Consider the following 12,815-nt stretch of genomic DNA (forward strand, 5'->3'; position numbering starts at 1 on the left):
GTTTATGGTGCAGCACATGACCAATTCTGTGACAAGTATAGAAGGAAGCAATGATGTGTGGTATGTTTACTCAGGTGCGTCAAACCACATGACAGGTCATGCAGAATGGATGTAGGATGCAAGGAAAATGGAAAGACCAGGATTTGTGGAGATTGGTGATGATACTGCACATCCTATTGTGTAGATTGGTAAAATTCCTTTATCTATGCAGAATGGAAAAAAGAAATACCTGTCTGATGTATTTCATGTCCCGAATATCACCAAGAATCTGGTTTCTGTTGGTCAAATGGTTGAGCGCAGGGCTTGCACGTCAGATTTAATCCTCATGGATGCTTTGTTGAGGATATGAAAAATAAAGGTCGCTTGATAGCAAAAGGGAAGAAGAAGGGCAGGATGTTTACGTTGGATGCGGACATGCTTGAATTGAGTGCAGCAATGTTTGCACGTGGGACCGGTGTAGTTGTAGATATTGATATCTGGCATAAACGCATTGGTCATGTTAATGTACAGCGACTTAAATTCATGTAGGCCTAAAATATTATTGCAGGATTGCCTAAGTTCAAGGTTGCAGAAATGCATAAGGTATGTGAAGCCTGTCAATTTGGAAAACAAGCAAGGAAACCATTTCCTAGACATGTTCAAGAAAGTAAGAGGCCATTGGAATTAATCCTCTCTGATGTGTGGACTACTAAAGCTGCATCTATTGGAGGCTGTCATTATTTTGTCACTTTTATTGATGACTATAGTAGAAAAGTTTGGGTGTATTTTATGAAAAAGAAAAGTGAAGTGTTTGGGCATTTCAAAGCTTTTAAAGCTATGGTTGAAAAAGAAACAGGCCTGTAAATAAAATGCCTAAGGTCAGATGGAGGGGGAGAGTACCTCTCAAATGAGTTTGCATGTTCCCTGTAGGAGCATGGCATAAAGCAACAATATTCATGCAATCATACCCCACAGCAAAATGGACTTGCAGAAAGGAAAAACAGGCATATTGGAGAGGTATCTCGTGCCATGCTCAATGAAAAAGACCTGCCAGATTATTATTGGGCTGAAGTAGTTGCTACAGCAGCCTACATAATGAACAGGACTCCCATTGCAGCAATACATGGCATGACGCCAGAGGACAGGTATAATGGTAGGAAACCAGATATTTCTCATTTGAAAGTTTTTTGTTGCATTTCCTATGTTCATGTTTCAAATGAGTTGAGATCCAAGTTGGATCCAAAAGCTGAGAAGTGCATCTTTATTGGTTATTCTCTGCAGTAGAAAGGGTATAGATGCTATAACCCTTCTACTCGTAAGTTTAAAGTGAGCAGAGATGTTGTTTTTGATGAGATGAGTAGCTGGTATAAACCAGTAATTGTGATTGATGATGTAGATGCACAAAATGGTAATGCTGCACAAAATTCACAGCAGCAATCACAAAATATTAGTGGACCTGTAGTGTCCTCTAGCAGTGGTTCACATACTTCGCCATGGACACAGGCAGATTGAGATTAGGAGGATCTCCTCAAAGCAATGCAGATAGTGGTATGCAAGTATCACGAAAAGGAAAAGAGAAAGTAAATCAGCCCATGGTTGATGTGAATGCAGGTCACTCTTATGTGGATGTTGAATCCAGTGGCTCAGAACAGAGCCTTGATGATGAGTTGGGTATTCCTTCTGTTGTTACGCCTAGAGTAAGGAAGACAAGGGATGTTTTGAGAGCACCTGGTAGTGACCCTATTTTGCGCAGGTCTACCAGAGCTAGGTATCCTGTGGATAGGCTGAAATATGATGGATTTTTAGCCGTTCACTATGCCTATATGGTCAAAGTGATACATGAACCAGAACCGACTTCTTTTGAGCACGCCATGGGAAAAGAAAAATGGGAGAAAGCCATGGATGAAGAAATGGATGCCTTGGAAGCAAATGGTATATGGGAATTGGTGCCTTTGCCTAAAGACAAGAATGCAATTGGCTGCAAGTGGGTTTATAAGGTGAAGCACAATGCAGATGGTTCTGTGAATAGATACAAGGCAAGATTAGTTGTTAAGGGATATGCACAAACATATGGTATTGATTATGAAGAAACATTGAGTCCGGTTGCAAGGATGGCAACTGTAAGAGCAGTCATTGCTATGGCTGCATCAAAGGGATGGCCTTTACATTAGATGGATGTAAAGAATGCTTTCTTGCATGGTGATTTGCAAGAAGAGGTCTATATTGAGTAGCCACTCGGTTATGTTCATGCTGTTCATCCTGAGTTTGTTTGTAGGTTGACGAAAGCCTTGTATGGCTTGAAGCAAGCACCCAGAGCATGGTCTAACAAGATAGGACATTATCTTGTCACTATTGGCTTTCAGATTTCCAAGGCAGATTTCTCACTTTATGTGAGAAAAACAGAGAAAAGCATTATGCTGCTTGTTATTTATGTTGATGATTTGATCACCACAGGTGATAGTGATGAAGATATCCTTCATGTGAGAATGCTATTGAAGCAGAAGTTTGAGATGAAGGATTTGGGAGAGCTGCGTTACTTCTTGGGCATTGAGGTGATTGAATCCACAAGTCGGATATGGCTCTTGCAGAGGCAGTATGGATTGGACATGATGTCCAAATATGGGATGACAAGCTGTAAGCCTATTTTAGTTCCTTTGGAGCAGAATGTGAAGTTTATGCAGGCTCCAAGGAAACTGCATTTGGATGCGGCTAGACGCATACTGAGGTATGTGAAGTCCACATTGTTTTTATGAGACTCGGGTTCATATATAGTTGCATGGATACACTGATGCTGATTGGGCTGGTAGTATTTCTGATAGACGATCTACAAGTGGATATATGTTCTCTTTTGGGAGTGCTGCAATCACTTGGAGCAGCAAGAAACAGCATACATTTGCCTTGTCAAGCACAAAGGCTGAGTACAGGGGTGTAGCAATGGCTGCATGTGAGGTAGCTTGGTTGCATAAGCTACTTTATGATATGCATCAGTCTACAGATGGGCCAGTTGTCATTTATTGTGACAACATGAGCAGTATATACTTGGCAAATAACCCAATCTATCATGCTAGAACAAAGCACATTGAGATGCATTATCACTATGTGCAGGAGAAGGTTCTAGTAGGTTTTATTGATCTAGTTTATGTTGGCACAGAGGATCAGGTAGCTAACATATTCACGAAGGCATTGGATGCAGAGAAGCTGCACAAGTTTAGAGACCTGCTTGGTGTGCAGGAATTGGGATTGAGCTTGAGGGGGAGTGTTGAGATATCGAGCTCCACTCTTTATATGCCAGGGTGACCGTTGTACATTTATGTCACCGACTTGTTAGTTGCAAATGCGGTTGGTACATCGCCCATGAATAATAGCCGGATGATAGCTATCTTTATGTACTCTAGTTAGTGGCTCAGTTAGTATGCCACCTTAGTTAGCTAAGTTTGGTTTGAGACCCACATATAGGGTTCACCTATTCTTTTGTACTTAGAGTTCTTTTGGCTTTCACAACTAAGAAGAGGAAAACTGTTTTCAGCCTCCACCTTTGTGTATATTCCCCCATTGTGTATGTGAGAAAGCTGCAAGTGAGACTCCTTCCTTCTCTCCCACTCTCTTCACAATCTTAGCTCCATCTCAGTTAAGAATGCTTAATTTAGCATGCACTATGTGCCTAAATAACATCATCTTAGCATGAAGTAGTATGCACAAGTTAACATCAACTTATGTACATAATTAACATTGGTTACTACGCACATTTCAAATCAGCTTTGCGCATCAGTTAGCATGCTTGGTTAGCAATAGTATGTGCTGGGTTGTTTACATCAGGGAGCATTGGAAAGCATATTTCATGCACATGAGCTTGTATGGTCAATTAAACACCAAAGTACATGTTCATTTTCAAATCTATAGCTCAACCTTTAAAAAAAAGAAGCTATCCCATCACAGTGTTGATATCAATCCATGACACAACACAATCAAAGTGTTCATATCATTCATAACACAACACAATCAAATGGGGACTATGTTTTTCAAAAAATAGTTTATCTTATGCCTCAAAATGTCTAAAATAGTAAACAGTTACCATCCTCACAAGTCTATATCCTAAATAGATTTGCATCCTAAGTACAAAAAAATTACCATCCTTTTGAATCTACATCCTAAAAAGTTAAGTTCCTTTCATTCTATACACTAACAAAACATCATTCAAAATATAACAAGCTATCCAAGTTCCCAAATCCGTGGTATCCATGGTTTATGGCCACCAAAAAACTGAAGCTAATCAAGTCAAATAATTGAAGTTCCACCAAGCTTCAATGAGGAGGTTTCAAGTGCCTCTATAATGTTTAGAAGACCTAAGTTTCCTTGGCATTTGTTCTCAAGGTGAGCTTCATCCAACTCAAGAGTTTTCTTATCGAGAGTGCGGCTTTCCTCAAACTCTGCATGGGTGATTTCCACTAGATCCATTTGGCATTCTTCTACCTTCTCAAAGTTTTTTCTTAAGTTATGGTTGCCTCAAACTCTTGAATTGCTTTAGCCATACGTCCCTGCCTCTTGTAGTGCTTAAGCCCACTAGTCAGCTCTTTCAAAGGCAGAGCCTTGCTGCTCAACATCATTCATGACATGGCTAGGTGGACTAGTATCAATCGAAGCTTCATCTGAAGTAGCAAAGACATGCAACAATGCAAGAAATAAACATTGCATACGTGGGAGCATTTGAGGACAAGCCATAAAATGCAAGACAAGAATAATGACACCTCTTGCATCACTAGAGTTGTCAATCAGTATGTTTATGGGTTCCACAGCACCTTTGCTTCCATAAATAGCCTCAATGGCATTGTAGATGCACTCATCAAATCATGGTGGGAGCTTCAACTTGTGACGGCGGGCCCTGGCATCCATTGTCTAAGATGCAAAGAGGCTTGATGGCCTTCTACGATCATAATCATAAATGGTCTTCTAGTCTTTGAACATGTGATTCCATTGATCCATACACTGTTTCCAAGTGTAATGCACACCCTCTTCCTTCACTCATTAGAAATAATGGTCCACTTTTAAACCCTATATTTTCTTTCTCCTTATAAAAAAGAGTTGCATTGTGCTCCTCAAATGCAACCTTCGCATTCACAAGGGCTTGGTTTTTAGCCCCATCCCAAAAGATCACACTTTGCCCCTTGGGTGACTGAACATTCTTGAGTATATGAGTAGATGTCCCAAGATTTTCCTAGTCACAAGGCATGAAAACCTTGCAGCCCCTCTATTGAGGCTCCTTATGGTACTTACCCACTAGGGACACTACAAGTAGGTCCTTGGCTCCCTTGAATATCACTCCTCTTCAAAGAGGAAGGGACACAAGGCTCTTCTCTCTTCTTGGAACACTTCCCTTGACCTTGTACATTCATGCAGTAGCATTAACACAAGGTGTACATGCAAGACATACCAAAAGCAAAATGAATTGACAACACAAAGGGTAGAAAAGATTGCCTTGGAAGAAACATGTTCTCTAATCACAAACCGAGCAGCATTAACATTCATGGCAGAGGCAAAAGGGGTTTGTTGTGCATACGGTGGAGATGTATGAGACCAAGAGCAAACATCTTCTCTTATAACAGACTGGGCAACATTGACAGTCGTGAGTGACAGATGTAAAAGGGGTTCATTGTGTAAATTGTGGATATGTCTCAGACCAAGCACAGGGAAACATTTTCTCTTGCCACAACAGCATGGACATTCATGACCCAGGCAAAAGGGGCTCGTTGTGCATGTAGTGGAGATGACTCAAACCAAGTACAAAATAGAGGAGAAGGTAGACCGAACTGAGTACTTTGGACTTGTTCATCTCCATTGTCCTCCTCACTCATACTCTTGTTGAGATCAGGAAAATATGCCATGCTTAACAAGAGATAGAAGGACAGGATGCAGTCTAATTTGTGATGGGAGAGATGAAAGGGCAAGGGTATGAGGTAGATGGCAACGAAGTTGTGAAAGGAGAGGAGATGACAGAAGGGCAAGGGGAGGAGAAGGTGTATTGGTAGTAGCTTACATAAAACTCTCCAAGACTTGAACAAAAGAAACCCCACAATTAGAAAAACGGTTGAACAAGCCTTGGTGGAAAATGTTTCACAAAGCATGGTGTATGCAAACATCCTACCATTGTAAGCCCAGTCATAACCAAGATCACTATGCAACATTCCATTTCTCTAGCATAAAATAGGTGCCTCAAAGCAGATATCTGCTAAAGTTCACAGAGACAAATGTGAGGTTCAATTTGATGAAGCAATGATATGAACTGAGGTATGAAATCATGCGAAGCTGACGTTTTGAAGTGAGGTTTAGTCTTGGGATGCAATCCTGCGAGACTGCACTAGAAGTTGCAAGATGAGACTCATTCCTACGATTGGCTTGATGATTCAACCAAAAACTACCTCACACAAGGGTGAGTGGGGCTGTGAGCATAGCATGTGATGGAGTTGGTGAAGGGCTATGGCATAGATGAAAGTGTGTGAAAGGTGAGAGAAGGCCATCATTAGGATGTGGGAAAGGTGGCACAATCCTATTAGTTGGACAAAATCTTGCTCATGGGAATCTTTTAGGTGCTCAAATTGTCACCAACTCTCTGATGGATTGTTATGGCCCCATTGACGCACACTTGCTAGCAATTAAAGGCACATATGAGAATCAAATAGGTGGCACACCCCCACTTGGTTGTGCACACCTGCCCAATGTGGTAACAGCCTCTAACTTTAGCACATCAGACATTGAGCTCTATCTCAATGGCCAAACTATCATGTATGATGTACTGTCTAATGTCAGCTTCTCTTTGTACTAGTCCCTATGCTCCAAGAGGGCAACGATTCACAAGTCATTCTCACTACTACACCTTCATCCTTTTTCGATGTTTGTCTACCGACATTTAGCATGGGTGGGCATGAAAACCGTCGGTAGGGTGCGCGGGCAAGTTTTATGTCAACACTAGTGTCAATATATATTGACACGAAAGAGTGTCAGTATATACCAACATTAAGATAGTGTCAGTTTATATGAGCACCATCAAAATAAGTTTTACCAGTGTTCGTATATCCCGACATTGGGAATAATATTCCATATAGATGGAATTACATAATGTTGTTTGCAATAAGAACCAAAATCAATTTTTGCTACAAGTTTTATCATTTGAAAGATCAAAAATATAAGAGTATATACACCAAGTTTGAGATCAAAATACTCATGTAGGGTGAATTCAATATACAAATGTACATAATGCCAGTATAAAAGTGAAAGGGGCAAAGATAAAAAGCCTTGTCAATGGCAAAAGAACCAATCAGCAGGATTTACATCAAGGCTTCATCTTGAGCCAAGTTTAGTGTGCCAAATAAGTCTATCTCTAACTGTATAGTCACTTGATCACCTATATCATCATCATCTATTGTATGTTGAGCATAACTTGAAACCGATAGTTGCCTGGTAAAAATGGCCTAAACCGCCTATGTTTTTCTCTCCCTTGATGCCTCACACTCCATTTCGCTAGTTGTTTCGCTCGTTTCACCCTCTATTTGACTTCGTTTTGCATCCCTACAAACAAAGCTCCCTCCCCACCTCTCACTTCTCCATCCTCTCCACAAATCTCCCTCTCCACCTCCAGGTTTTTTAGCAAATCTCTTGCTTCCTTTCTTTCAAGATATGTGTTCCTCTTCTCTTTCTTTCTTTTCAAACTTCATGCTTTCTAAGTTATTCTTTTGCTATGTTTTCCTCTACTTTTGCTCAAGTTATTCTCTACTTTCTCTCTAGTTTCCTTTCTTTTTCCTCAAAGAAGAACCATAAGAAATAGCAAGATGTATTGGAGAACCATTGTTTGCTTTCTTTTTTGCACTAGTTGCTTGTTTGTAATAGGGTTTTCCCTTGCAAACTTGGTCCATTCCCTCGCTGTGTTGCTCCTACTAGTTTTTGCTTCACCCACTATTGGTTTTGTTTAAAAAATAAGGTGTTTGCTTTGTTTTATAGGTCAAAACCTCTCTCTTCTACTCCAAGGTCGTCTCTTATTCTTCAATTCTTGGTACGAGACTTCTAGTTTCATGTTTAGCACTAGCAAATGTAATGGGCGTAGGACCCTTATCTCCCTTCATTCTTGCTCCCTCTCTTTCTATTGCTCTTCTCGCTCTTCCTCTCTTTCTCTCTTGCTCTTTTTCTCTTACTCTCTTCCTCTCTTTTTCTCTCTTTTCTCTCTCTTTCTCTCCTTCTCTTTCTCTTTCTCTCGTTTCCTCTCTTTCCTCTCTTTTCCTCTCTTTCTTCTGTTCCTCTCTCTCTCTCTTCTTCTCTTTCCTCTTCCTCTCTTTTCTCTTCTTCTCCTACTCTCTTCGTCTCCTTTCTCTCTCTTTTTCTCTTTTTCGGTCTTCCTCATTTTCTCTCTTTCTTTTCACTCTTCCTCTCTTTCTCTCTCGCTCTTCCTCTCTCTCTCTTTTCTCTCTTCCTCTTTGCTCTCTTTTTCTTCTTTTTCCTCTCTTTACTCTCTTTTCCTTACTCTCTCTCTCTCTCTCTCTTCCTCTCGTTTCCTCTCTTTCTCTCATTTCCTCTCTTCTCTCTCTTTCTCTTACTCTCTTCCTCCCTTCCTCTTTCTCTCTTCTCTTCTCTTTCTTCTCTTCCTTTTTCTTGCTTTTCTTTGCCTCTCTTTATCTCTGTTTCTCCTGCTCTTTTTTATTTTCTTCTTTCTCTCTTTTCTCTCTTCCTCTCTTTTTCTCTCTTTTCCTGTTTTTCAATCTTCCTCTCTTTCTCTCTCACTCTTCCTCTCTTCCTCTCTTTTCACATCTCCGCATTCTTTTTCGCATTTCCACACTCTTTTTGTATTTTTGCATTCTTTTTCTTATTTCAGTGTTGTTTTTCCACATTCGCATTCTTTTTCACATTTTTGCATTCTTCTCTCTCTCTCCTCTTCTCCTCTCCACTACTCTTTTCCGCATCCTTTTCTTCTTTTCTTCTTTTCTTCTCCTCCCCCCTTTTTATCATCTCCCGTCTCCTCTCTTCCTCTATTCTTATTTTTGCATTAATTAGCCTTTTCGCATTTCCCCAATTTTATTAATTCAACTTTCTTTTTTTGTTTGGGTTTGTGTTTTATTTATATAGCATGGAGTCACAATGCACGTCTTCCATTTTAGAGCCGTCTAGCCATTGTCCCAAGGACTTCATAGCGCAGATGATCCCAACTAAGCTAAAGAGATACCAACATCTTATCCAGTCTCGGATGACCTCATCTCATGCCTCTCCTAGCACATCGAGTCTCCCTAGTGCTATAGCATGAGCATTGCAAGCTCAATTGAGGCTAATTGCAATTCCTATTTGGGATCAAAGAGATAAGATGCTAGTGATGCCAAGGATTTGTCTCTCATTTCCTTATCTATCAAAGGGTTCATTATACCTCCCCAAACACTTCTAAAGCTTTGTCTCTCATTTCCTTATCTGTCAAAAGGTTCATTATACCTCCCCCAAGACTTCCAAGCAAGCTTGGCATACTTGGGAGAATATGTATCAAGCAAGAAACTATTTCAAAAGACATTTTGACAATGTCAAGATGCCAAAAAGTTATTCAATGTCAAATCCTTTGACTTACAAGATCTTACTTAGATAATTGTTGTCAAATAATAATGGGGTTATACAGGATAGTCAACTTGTGTCCACAATTTTGAATTCTTTGCAAGAGTCATATTTGTCCTTTCATACTCCTCTGAATCTATTGATAGGGATATTATGATTACAATCATTTTCCACAAATTAGTGGGACTATCATTGCAAAAAGAATAGACAAGGAAGAATATGTATATTGATGTGCATGATGGGAATCAAGCCTTGCGGACAAAATGCAAAAACAAGCCTCTTTTGGTGGCTCTCAATCCAAGCTTGATTCAACTCAGCCATCAAAGAAAGTTTCGAAAAATGCAAGTCAGCCCAAAAAAGAAGTGTAAATGCAATTATTACAAGAAGCCTCTGTTGGAGATAAGTGCACACTAAGTGTACTATTTCCTAGTCTACATTTGTCTAAGTCTAGTCTAGTCTTTGTGTCTTGAGTGTGTGCCATGTGGCACCTCTACAATTATCCCATAAGCACTCTTGCTTTATGTCTTGTACTTTGGCCCATATATTCATGGGTCACATCATTGCAATCTATCTGTCTAGCTTGTGTCTTGTCTACACTCTTCTCAAGGTATTTCTTGTCTTTCAATCTTGTTATTTCATTTCTAGTTTCTTGCTTCCATATTCCATCATGGTATCAGAGCCATGTAGATTCCTCTTCTCTCTCCTCAGTCTGCTGTAGCCATAGCCGCCTCTTCTCAGACTTTTGCTCTGCTCAGCTGGTCGCCATCTCCATCTTCTGCTCGTCTTCTTCACGCTGCTATCGTTCCTGCTCAGATTTGCCCTCCTCTTTCTGCCCCGCCATCACAGCACGCCATTGCACGCCAGATCTGCACAGTTCCGCTTCAGATCTGCGCACCATCTCTGCCAGATCTGTGCAGTTCCGCTCCAGATCCGCGCACCATCTCAGCCAGATCTGAGCGCCAGATCTGCGCAGTTCAACTCCAGATCTGCGCCCATAAGCTCTCGCTCCTACTGTCGCTCCTGCACCTGCTCCTGTTGTCGCTCCTGCACCTGCATCAACGTACGAAGCACAATCAAGACTATCCGTACAGTCCGTACGACTGTACGAAATCCGTACCTGCACAGGCCGCACTTCTCCAGCTGCTGTTCGAGATCTGCGTCATCTTCACGAAGATCTGCGCCATCTATTCGACCTCCTGGACTGCGCCCCTTTTTGCACCTCTGCCTCTGCCTGGGATTAAGGTACTGTGCTTTGCCTCTTTCAGTTTGCTGAGCAGTCTCTCTTTTTTGCTGGTTCCTCCTACTTCGATGGGCTGTCATATGCTATGGCCTTGACAAAGTGGTGAGAGAACCTGGCTTCTTGGATCTCTCCTTTCATTTATTTCTGCAATATTGTAAGGGAATAGACACTGCCCTTGCATCCTAGCAAGAGGTAAGACCTTCCCACATGGCATCTTCCTCTCATTCTCTCATATCTATCGACAAATTCAATGGGTCCAACTTTCATACTTGGCAAATCAAAATCAAGTGCCATCTTATGAAAGGTCTTTGGGACATTGTTCACCGTGCTGCTCCCGAAAGTCCCGACACTGAGCAAGTTGTCACTGCCAAGAATGACAAAGCCTATGCTATCATCTTGCTCGGCCTTGGAGATGATTACATTCATCACATCTCCGACATACAGTTTGCTCAAGCATGGATCACTTTGGATATCCTTTTTGGACCCCGATCTAAAAACTCTAAGATTGCACTTATGATCTCATTCTTTGATCTACATATGCAGGAAGGAGCTACTATAGTCTCTCATGTCAATTATCTTCGCAGTCTTATGGTTCAACTTGCGTCAGTCAAGTCTCCCATCTCCGAAGATATTGCTATTGCTGTGCTTCTCAAAAGCTTACCTGACACCTATGCTACTCTTGTTACTACCTTCAAGTACCACAATAATCCTTCTCTTGAGGGTATCATCAATGCTCTCCAAGAGGAAGAAAGAACTCAACAACGAAAGGTAACTGACACTGCATTTTTAGCAAAGAAAGGAAGTTCTAAGGTAAGAAAGCCTTGCACCCATTGTGGCAAAACTAATCATCTGTTTCAAGGCTCATCCATGCACCATTTGTGGCCGTGATAATCACCGGGAGAGGGACTGCTACTCCAAACCCTCTACATCAACCCCTGCATCTACCTCAGCCCATGTTGCTGCAGCATCTCCATCAACAGATCCTGCTGTTCCTTCCTCATATGATGAGAAGTGGGCTTTTTGATTACTTCTATTTCTTGTCTACCACCTTGACCACCGATGATGTAGGTCAAGGGGTTCTAGTGTCTAGGTCTTTCTGTTTGACTACAGTTAGTCTTCTGTCTATCTAGTCTTATCTGTCTATCTGTCTTTCAATCTGACTATGTTTTGTTTTAGATCCATCTTGTCCCTACCCTTGTGGACCCATATGAGGATATCACTTGAGGAGGGGTGTCTCAAGATCTTTGTCTGTCATGTCTTCTATCTTGTCTCTCAATCTATCAATCTTTATGTCTGTCTTCTAGTCTTGTCTTTCTGTCTTACTCCTAGTGTCCACTTAAGGAGGGTGTTGGAGATAAGTGCACACTAAGTGTACTATTTCCTAGTCTACATTTGTCTAAGTCTAGTCTAGTCTTTGTGTCTTGAGTGTGTGCCATGTGGCACCTCTACAATTATCCCATAAGCACTCTTGCTTTATGTCTTGTACTTTGGCCCATATATTCATGGGTCACATCATCGCAATCTATCTGTCTAGCTTGTGTCTTGTCTACACTCTTCTCAAGGTATTTCTTGTCTTTCAATCTTGTTATTTCATTTCTAGTTTCTTGCTTCCATATTCCATCAGCCTCGACACCATCAATGAATGGTTGCATGGTGGCTAATTGTGTGAGTATACCTGACTTTTTAGTGAAGCAATTCACTATCCATATAATCATGATGAAAATGTTTAAAACCGTATATCGAATACTACAAACGTCACCTTGACAAACCACCCAACATTAGTATGTTGCCATTGCTGCACAAGCAGCCACCTCAGAAGTACTTGTTCTATAACAGTACAAAAATGGAAGGTGGCACTTTACCTTTCTTATTAGATCCATGATGACAATATAGTTACCTTCACGAGATTAGACATTTCTCAAAGCTTCAAAATTTAAGAATTTATGGAATGAAGGTAAAAACCAGATGAAGAAAAGAGAGAGTGGGAGGCAGAGGGGGACAAAGAGATGCTTTTATAGAAGAT

This window comes from Dipteris shenzhenensis, chromosome 28, assembly GCF_047967505.1.
Source record: "Dipteris shenzhenensis isolate YYH24624 ecotype China chromosome 28, Dip_SZ_1.0, whole genome shotgun sequence".
In the NCBI taxonomy this organism is placed as follows: domain Eukaryota; kingdom Viridiplantae; phylum Streptophyta; class Polypodiopsida; order Gleicheniales; family Dipteridaceae; genus Dipteris; species Dipteris shenzhenensis.